General features: G+C 40.9%; 2 long non-coding RNA genes across 2 annotated transcripts in view; both read left to right on the forward strand.

Moving 5' to 3' along the window:
• The first annotated feature begins 4,507 nt into the window (after positions 1-4,507).
• LOC104966135 (uncharacterized) overlaps positions 4,508-7,707 on the forward strand; it is a 4,825-nt gene continuing 1,625 nt past the window's right edge. Inside the window, exon 1 of the long non-coding RNA XR_800628.1 lies at positions 4,508-4,747. This is a non-coding gene — a long non-coding RNA (uncharacterized lncRNA). The remainder of the gene's footprint in view (positions 4,748-7,707) is intronic.
• On the forward strand, positions 4,748-5,654 carry LOC104966134 (uncharacterized). The gene is made up of 3 exons (XR_800626.1): positions 4,748-4,814; positions 4,905-4,977; positions 5,328-5,654. It is a non-coding gene; the product is annotated as an uncharacterized lncRNA (long non-coding RNA).

Raw genomic sequence — 7,707 nt, forward strand, 5'->3', positions numbered from 1 at the left:
CCCCCCCCCCCCCCTTTCCCTCTCTTCTCCTACCACCAATCTCCTCCCTTCTTCTTCTTTTTTAACCCCCAGAAAGGCATTGTTTGAGTCAGGGCTTGATCAAAAAACTGTTGCCCGCCAACCACAGGGCTTTCTGTAAATTCAATAAGGCCACCTTAAAGATTTTCCTAATTAATGGATGACATCTTTGGCTGGAGGAGAGGCTAGGCATTCTGCTCCAGCTCGCTCTTTGTTCGCCTCCTAATTAACTTTCCTAGGTCACTCAGGTCCCCGCAACCTGAGAGTGAAGAGCCCCCATTGAGGAGGGAGTTGTAAACTTACTTTTTTTGCCTCGGCACTTAAAAGGGGAAAGCAACTATAGGGAACAGAAAATATCCTATTTAAGTCCTTTGTGAGTGAACTGCTTGCACATGTTCCAATAAAGGAAGTCTTCTAAATAAGCTGCCATGTTGCTCTCCGCTCCCCCTCTTTCTCCCTTATCCCACCTCTTTCACTCCCAGCTCCACAGAAAGGTTATGAATGATAGCTCTGGGTGAGGTTGGGGGTGGGATTAGGGGGGTAAAGGGCCAAAGGACAGCATCTGGGCATTGTCGAATTGTGAGCATCTGAAACTTTGAGGGAATTTGAGGATGGGAAAGCACTGAGCTCCAGGGTGGTGGGGTGTATGATTGAGAAAAATGTGGTGCATATGAGAAGGGAAAAAAAACAAGTGCCTCTTTGCCCTGATCATTGTTTGGGTGTTTCTAAAGGACCCCATGTCTCCCAGCAGCTTTCATCACTCCTCATCTTTATCTTTCAAGTTAAAACATATATAGTCCAGCAGAAACACAACTATATATGAAATATTGTCACAAAAAAGCTTCTGTTATTGCCATTTCATTACTTTAAACTGGACACAGATAAAGCCAACATGCATTAATCTGTCATATTTTATTATAAATATGTTTTAATATAAGTTGCATGCTTACATTTTTACTAATAAGTGCATTTTTAAGCATTGTCCTAAGACATTTGCGGGTGCAATAAGAAAAATGTGGTTCATCTTTCAAGCAAAGACATTTATCCAATAGGCAACCTGTGTTTATTTTAGTCAGAATTTTTATTTATATTGCATAATTTTGCAATGTTTTACCTTTTTGTAATGTTCTTGTGCTTAAATGCTAACAAATTAATTAACTGGGTGATAAAATACTCCTTATCCTTTTGCAACCATTCTAAATGTTATTCCTTGGCATTGCCACAAAATAATCAGTAGTTAGAAAGCCACTCTAAAAGGGAAAAAGGCAAATGATTCATAATGTGTAATATCTATAATATATAATATATTTAATACGTAATAACGTCCCTCACCTTGAATCCGACATGTATGAACATTTTTGCAGAAACATCTGGACCGATCGCTTTGCTCCACAAGTCTTGTCCCTAAAAAGAAATAAACATTAATCAAATGACATGCAAGATGTGTTTAAAGGGGGAAGTAAATCTAATCAATTCAAGATAATGCAAAAAGATAATATTTGAAAATGCAACTAAATCCAATAATAATTTACAAATAATGAAAACATGTAAAGAAATGAAATATGGTCCATAGGTTCACATAGGCATGTGGAAGCCAAAAGGTTGACCCTGTTTGACCCTGAAGAAGACCACTGTGCCGTCAACAGTCGTTCATCTTGTTTAGAATAATGATAAAACAGGCTTTTAACATTTATGCTGCCTGGTGAAGGTCCATGACTGAAATTCAGCATCTCTGATCAATCCGCAGTGTGAGGGATTTCAACTGTTTGCTGCACATTATTTTATGTTCCTAGCACTTGTCTAGCTCATTTTCAGGTGTATACTTGTATTTTGTGTGTCTACTAGAAAAGGATTGATTGCTATATTATTAAAAAAAAAAAACATAATTTCTCTCATGATGTTTGAATATACTGTACCTGTATTTCCCTTCTTGTCTGAAATACTTAGTGTTAGCACCTGGCTCTCTAAACTCTCCTGCCGAAAAAAGGGACGTCTGCTGTGATTAAGTTGCGATACAAATATGGCGCACCTTTTAAAAGATTGTTCTTAAGATTTTGGTGGAGATACTAATAGGGGGGGTGGAGGAGATACTAACATGTGGGGTGGAGATACTTACATGGGGGGTGGAGATACTAACATGGGGGGTAATAGTTTCTAATCAACCTACATGTCACATGTGAAGGGGTGCAAAATCTGAATGGCTGGTTGAATCCTCTGTTTTTGAAACGCGGCATTAAAAAAAACGAACTGGGTTGTTTTGCGTCACAGTTTTTGCATTGGTAAGCATTTCAGATACCATAAGGTTTGTGCACAAGCACTACAACGTTTAAGATAATGTAACACATATCCTATCATCAGTGGCTATCCTCCAATACAAGGGTCTATGCACACAAAACATATCACTCACGAACGTACAAATGCCACATGCTCATCAATATTCTCATCATGTCACCTGACACACACACACTGACCCAGATATGCTCTCCAGAGAGCCTCATCACACACATTACGCCCCAGTCTGAATACAGGGAAGGTCACATGCCCTGATTATATCAATGAATCCCCGTCCCCAGTGTTTCTGGGTGTGTATTAAGACCCAAGAGGTGAGTGTGAGGCTCCTGATGACAGCTCCTGTGCTGCAGGGTCCCCGAGGGTTAATGACGAGTGGAAGCTGGGACCCCAGACCGTGACCGTTAAACCTGACCTGTGGAGCCGGCGGGATAACATCAGCAGAAGCAGGACTGACTGCTGAACAGAGCGGGATGAACAGCAGAGCAACTGTCACATTGATGCCAGGAGGAGCACTGCTGACGACAGCCATTCTGCCGTTAATCTATCTGAAGGCCAAGACCACTGTTCACACTGCTGCTGCTTATTAGAGACTAATAGAAATTGTGCTGGTGCCTAAATCAACTGCACATGAAACTCTCTTTTTTATGATATTTCAAAGGAAAAAGTCCACCTTAAGTCATGGATGTCACTTGGATGTTTGACCTTAACCGTGCAGAGTTCCACCCTTTAAGGCTGTTGTCACATTTATCTGCTGAATGGGGGAACAAAATCATCTTTAATCTGAGGGTAAGATGTGAATGTGGAGGACCATTTTGTCACATCACAACCAGTTTAGAGCTACATTTGTTGGAATGTGTAACTATCTCAAGTGTGATGTGGGAACTTCAAACCCCAACTACACATACACAGAGATTGGATGAACACAAACTATTATTCCAAGCATTGTCTGGATGGGATCTTCATAAAATACAGGAATGTGTCTGCTGATTCGTACCCTGATGGGATTATCTACAACCATTTAAAACTCTAAAACGAAATGTAATAAGATAGTTAATAGTCACAACACAAAAGTTTCAAACATATGACATATATTTGTTCTTATATCATTCAATAGTGATAAATAGCGTTTGCGTGTCAAACCCCTGTGCCAAAGTCGATATCACATTACAGTTATGTAGTTATTCCAACATTGAGGAATAGCTCAATAAGTGTATAAGTGTATCTTTTTGAAAATGTATGAATATTATATGTTAAAAAAATATATCTTAAGGTGCATGCAGACAAAAGTATCAAAACGTTTGAATAAAGTAAATATAAAACGTACAGCAGTTAAATATGTTTTACACAAGACGGATCCTTTCTAGCCATAACCCTGCTGCAGTGCACGTCTCCATTGAAACCAATGGAAATGAGCTCGCAACGCTGATGTGTATGGCTCCGTACAAAGTTGTACTCATTGCATTAGTATAGGCTACTGTAGCTTTTTACACTGGAGGAGCCCATCTCGGCCGAAGTCGGTTCATATTAACCTAAAGGTACATAATTAAATGGTAAATGTCGCCTTTAAGGAGCAGAACATTTTTGTTTTATTTGTGTGTGAATAATGAAATAATTTCAAATATGTTTTTCTGTGTAAGGTAATTGGTGTGGAGAAGATTGACCTCAGCCTTGCTTTGAACATTGTTCCAAAGGCTCTGTAGTAAAAGTATTCAAATGTTTTGTGTGATTTACTTGACTAACTTAAACTTGATCTTTAACTAATTGAAAACTGGTATTAGTCTGACAATTTCTGAATATTTATTCATAACATTTACATACTGCAAACATTGCAGGGATATACACATTTTCTGATTTATTAGGCAAAAGTTATTCAGAAAGTGAGAGGCAAAAGCCAAACATTCTGCGATAAAGCCTCCTTCACAAAAGTGATAATGTTTTGTTTGTTGAAATGGCTATAAGGGTGTTTCTTATATATAGTCTTATATTACAGTAATACTTATTTTAAGTCGCTTTGGAAAAAAACGTAAACTAAATTAAATGTAATGTAGTCTAACCTGGTTGTTCGTACTTGATATAAAAAGTTATTCTCACTATAGAGCCAAAACAGGAGTAATGTGGTCCCTTTTCCGTGCTCTGGTCAATACATTTTGAATCAGCTGAAGCAACTTAACTGAGTTTTTGGTACACCCTGATAATAAAGAGTTACAATAAGCTAGCCTTGAAGTAACAAATGCATGGACTAGTTTCTCTGCATCGTTTTGAGGCAAGCACACAACTACAATCATAACATCATTAGAAAATGAAATGATTTCATGATTTTTATGACTGTGATATTTTGTTTTCTTTGATAAATGCGGAGTTTAAGCGTATAACAACCCTGCCCCTCCAATCAAGATTTCTCTCTCAGCTGGATGTGCTATCTGACAAACTTCTGAAGGTTTTTGAGAAGTAGAGGAGGACAGATAGGCCAGCGTCTGAACTGTATTATGTCAAACATGACTCAAGTAAGAATTCATTTTAAGGAAATTAGTCAATAGTGTACACATTGCATTGAGCAAAACAGATTCTTTATTTTCTTATTCCCCTTCACTTAGGTTGATGATGTCGATTTAGGGCGGGATTGTCTTCTCAAGGGGCTGTGTGTGTACCTCAATGAGAGAGTTTGTGGTCAGTAGAAGTAATATTTGACCTTTTGATTTTTTTGTTGGGCTTTAAAATATGTATTTATTGAAACACCACATAGTATATAGCCTAAACCCTAAAGTATGTGAACATCCCTGTTTTTTGTTTAATAGCCAGACTACACTGAAAAGCTAGAGGGCTTTTAATTTAAAACGGATACAGGAAATGAAACATTTTTGATCAGGTCAGACAGGAGTATATCAGATAACAAGGAGGCTTAAAAGTACAAATCTGACAAAAAATGTACTTGTTAAACACAGGGATTTAGTAATGGGTATATATGTATTGATTTGTTAGATCTCACTCTGTTCCTTTTGTGACTGTGCACTCTGTAGGCAGAAGATGAAGACGTCATTCTGCGGTCCATTCAGGGGATTACAGTGGGACTTTATGTTGTCAAACACAATTCCACCATGAGACCAGAGGACAGATGAGACCAGAGGACAGATGAGACCAGAGGACAGATTGTCCTGGAAGGCCAACAGGTACTAACTGATGTGGACAACATTGCATTAGCTGCTACCATGCTGTTTGGACTAATGTATGCAATGAACCTGAACTACCCCCCTAAACTGAAGTGCACGTTCGAAGTGCTCCAGCAAATGTTAATGGAGCTAGACGGCAACATGCTCTCCAAGAAAGCCCAAGCGTTTAAAAACAAATTATTTGAGTGAGCTGTTGCCATGGACCATTGTGCACTTTTACAGCATTTATACTGGACTTTCATCGATACAACTGTCTTGCACTTCCTTTGCTCATGCTTTTTGCTTGATTTGCATGTTTCAGAAATGTGTGTTTTTCCTGGGGTCATGTGTTTTCAGAATGTACCACTTTTCATGTGTTTCAGAATGTACTAATTGCGCTACTTCAAAATGTCAGTTCTTGTTTTTATTTGTAATACTTTCTTTAGTGCATATGTGGTGAGAAACCAGGCCATTATTATACTTTCATGTATTTTTCCAAAGCAATGCCATTGCTTTTTTGCATTAAAGTGCCCTTTCATATTAGCAGGTTACTATTTAAATAATGGATTTGCAAGAACATTTCCTTTTTTCGGCTAGGCGTTGACATTTTCTGTTAATTGTTTACTATGAATGAGTTACAAAAATAAGCCTTTCTTTGCCATTTGGAACAAAAAAACATTATTTTGGTCGGGAGAATAGTTTCCTTTAAGTCTCATCGAGACAAGAGGGTAAGAAAAAGAAAAAAAATATTTGTGGTGGCTGTTCGAGGTGAAACCAAATCAAAGACACAAATTACAGTCGATACAAAATCCTCCCATAAGGAGTGAAAAAGGATAGGGAGGTACCAGGTACTTTTCTCAGACCAGCAGAAGATGCGATTTACACCTTCAAAGCATCTCATCTAAGGCAACACACATAGCATACCCACAAATCTACAAACGCATACAAATACTACTCGGATATAACCCATAAAAAACTGGTAGAATATCCTGACTGCTTAAACCTCAAATATCTTATGGAAGAATGCAAAAACTGAACTAGTAACAGATGAGGTATCTTCAACCTTCTGTGCTGTCATCTCATATATCAACTTTTTAGGAGGTTTGACATGCCTCCCACATCTAGTAGTGACTGAACCACCACAGCTCGCATGAACACTATGAGCGGCGAGTTGAAAGCTCTCCGGCTGACTAATTCCTGGAAATCCGCACGCGCCCCCACGTTTTGCACGAAACGGGGGTGTGAAGTGTGAGTGGAGCGCGCGTAGACGTTCTTGCGAAAGCGACCCCTTATACAGACGTCGTTGGGAAAGGGGTTGGTACGTGCGTCGCACCGGGGTGCCGAGGAACGTCTGCGCTGGGAAAAAAGAGTGGTTGACGTGTCATGTACTCTGTTGGGCCAGAAAGCGGAAAATGGAAGCAGAAGCGCGGCCCACGGGTGCGAGAGTGGGAAGCGGAGTAATACAGGTCGGTGCCCGGAAGAGTCCTACTTTTGTCGTGGCCGCGCGCCCCAGGTGGTGAGGTTGGAGGCGGGAACAGAGGAGTCACTGCGTGTGCCTGAGACACACTTGCGAGGCGTCGCTAGCGAGTTTAGTGTGGCGAATTACGCGTTCTGGCAGTGGAGCGAGCGAGAGGGCGGTCAGTTTCCAGAGGCGACGCGACGCCCACTAGGCGGCAGAACAGCGCGTGGCAACCACCGCTCCCGTTTTCTTTCGAACGACTGTTCACCCAAAGATGGCGGGATACTACACACGCCACTCCCGACCCTACTGCGACATGTCCTACTTCTCCTACGGGTTAGACCTTTTTCTCCTCGAACACGTAGCCTTGGACGAGGCGGGCCAACTGGAAAGGAAAAGTATGGCTCCAACTTTGAGGACGAGCAAACAGGTTGAGTCTATTAGTGCCCTACTCCTACACCTTCATCAGTTCAGACGCAGTACACCTGTTACTGCTCCTCGATCTAGCGTGACACCTGACCGAGTACTTGCAGTGACTGGGTCAGGGACGGTCACTACGACTGAGTGGACTGGGCCAGGGACGTCACTACGGTGACTCGACTGAGCCAGGGAGCGGGTAACTCGCTGAGTAGACTGAGTCGGACTGTCCACCTGAGAATGCGTTGGCTGGGACTGACACTTGAGATGGTGGACTGGGTCTGGACCTCACGACGACTGAACTGACTGGGTCTGAGTCAACCACAAAAGAGCAACATTGAATGTGTCTTCAACAACTCTTTGGTACGATAAACG

Source organism: Notothenia coriiceps, unplaced genomic scaffold (assembly GCF_000735185.1).
Source record: "Notothenia coriiceps isolate Sejong01 unplaced genomic scaffold, NC01 NC01_scaffold00037246, whole genome shotgun sequence".
Classification (NCBI taxonomy): domain Eukaryota; kingdom Metazoa; phylum Chordata; class Actinopteri; order Perciformes; family Nototheniidae; genus Notothenia; species Notothenia coriiceps.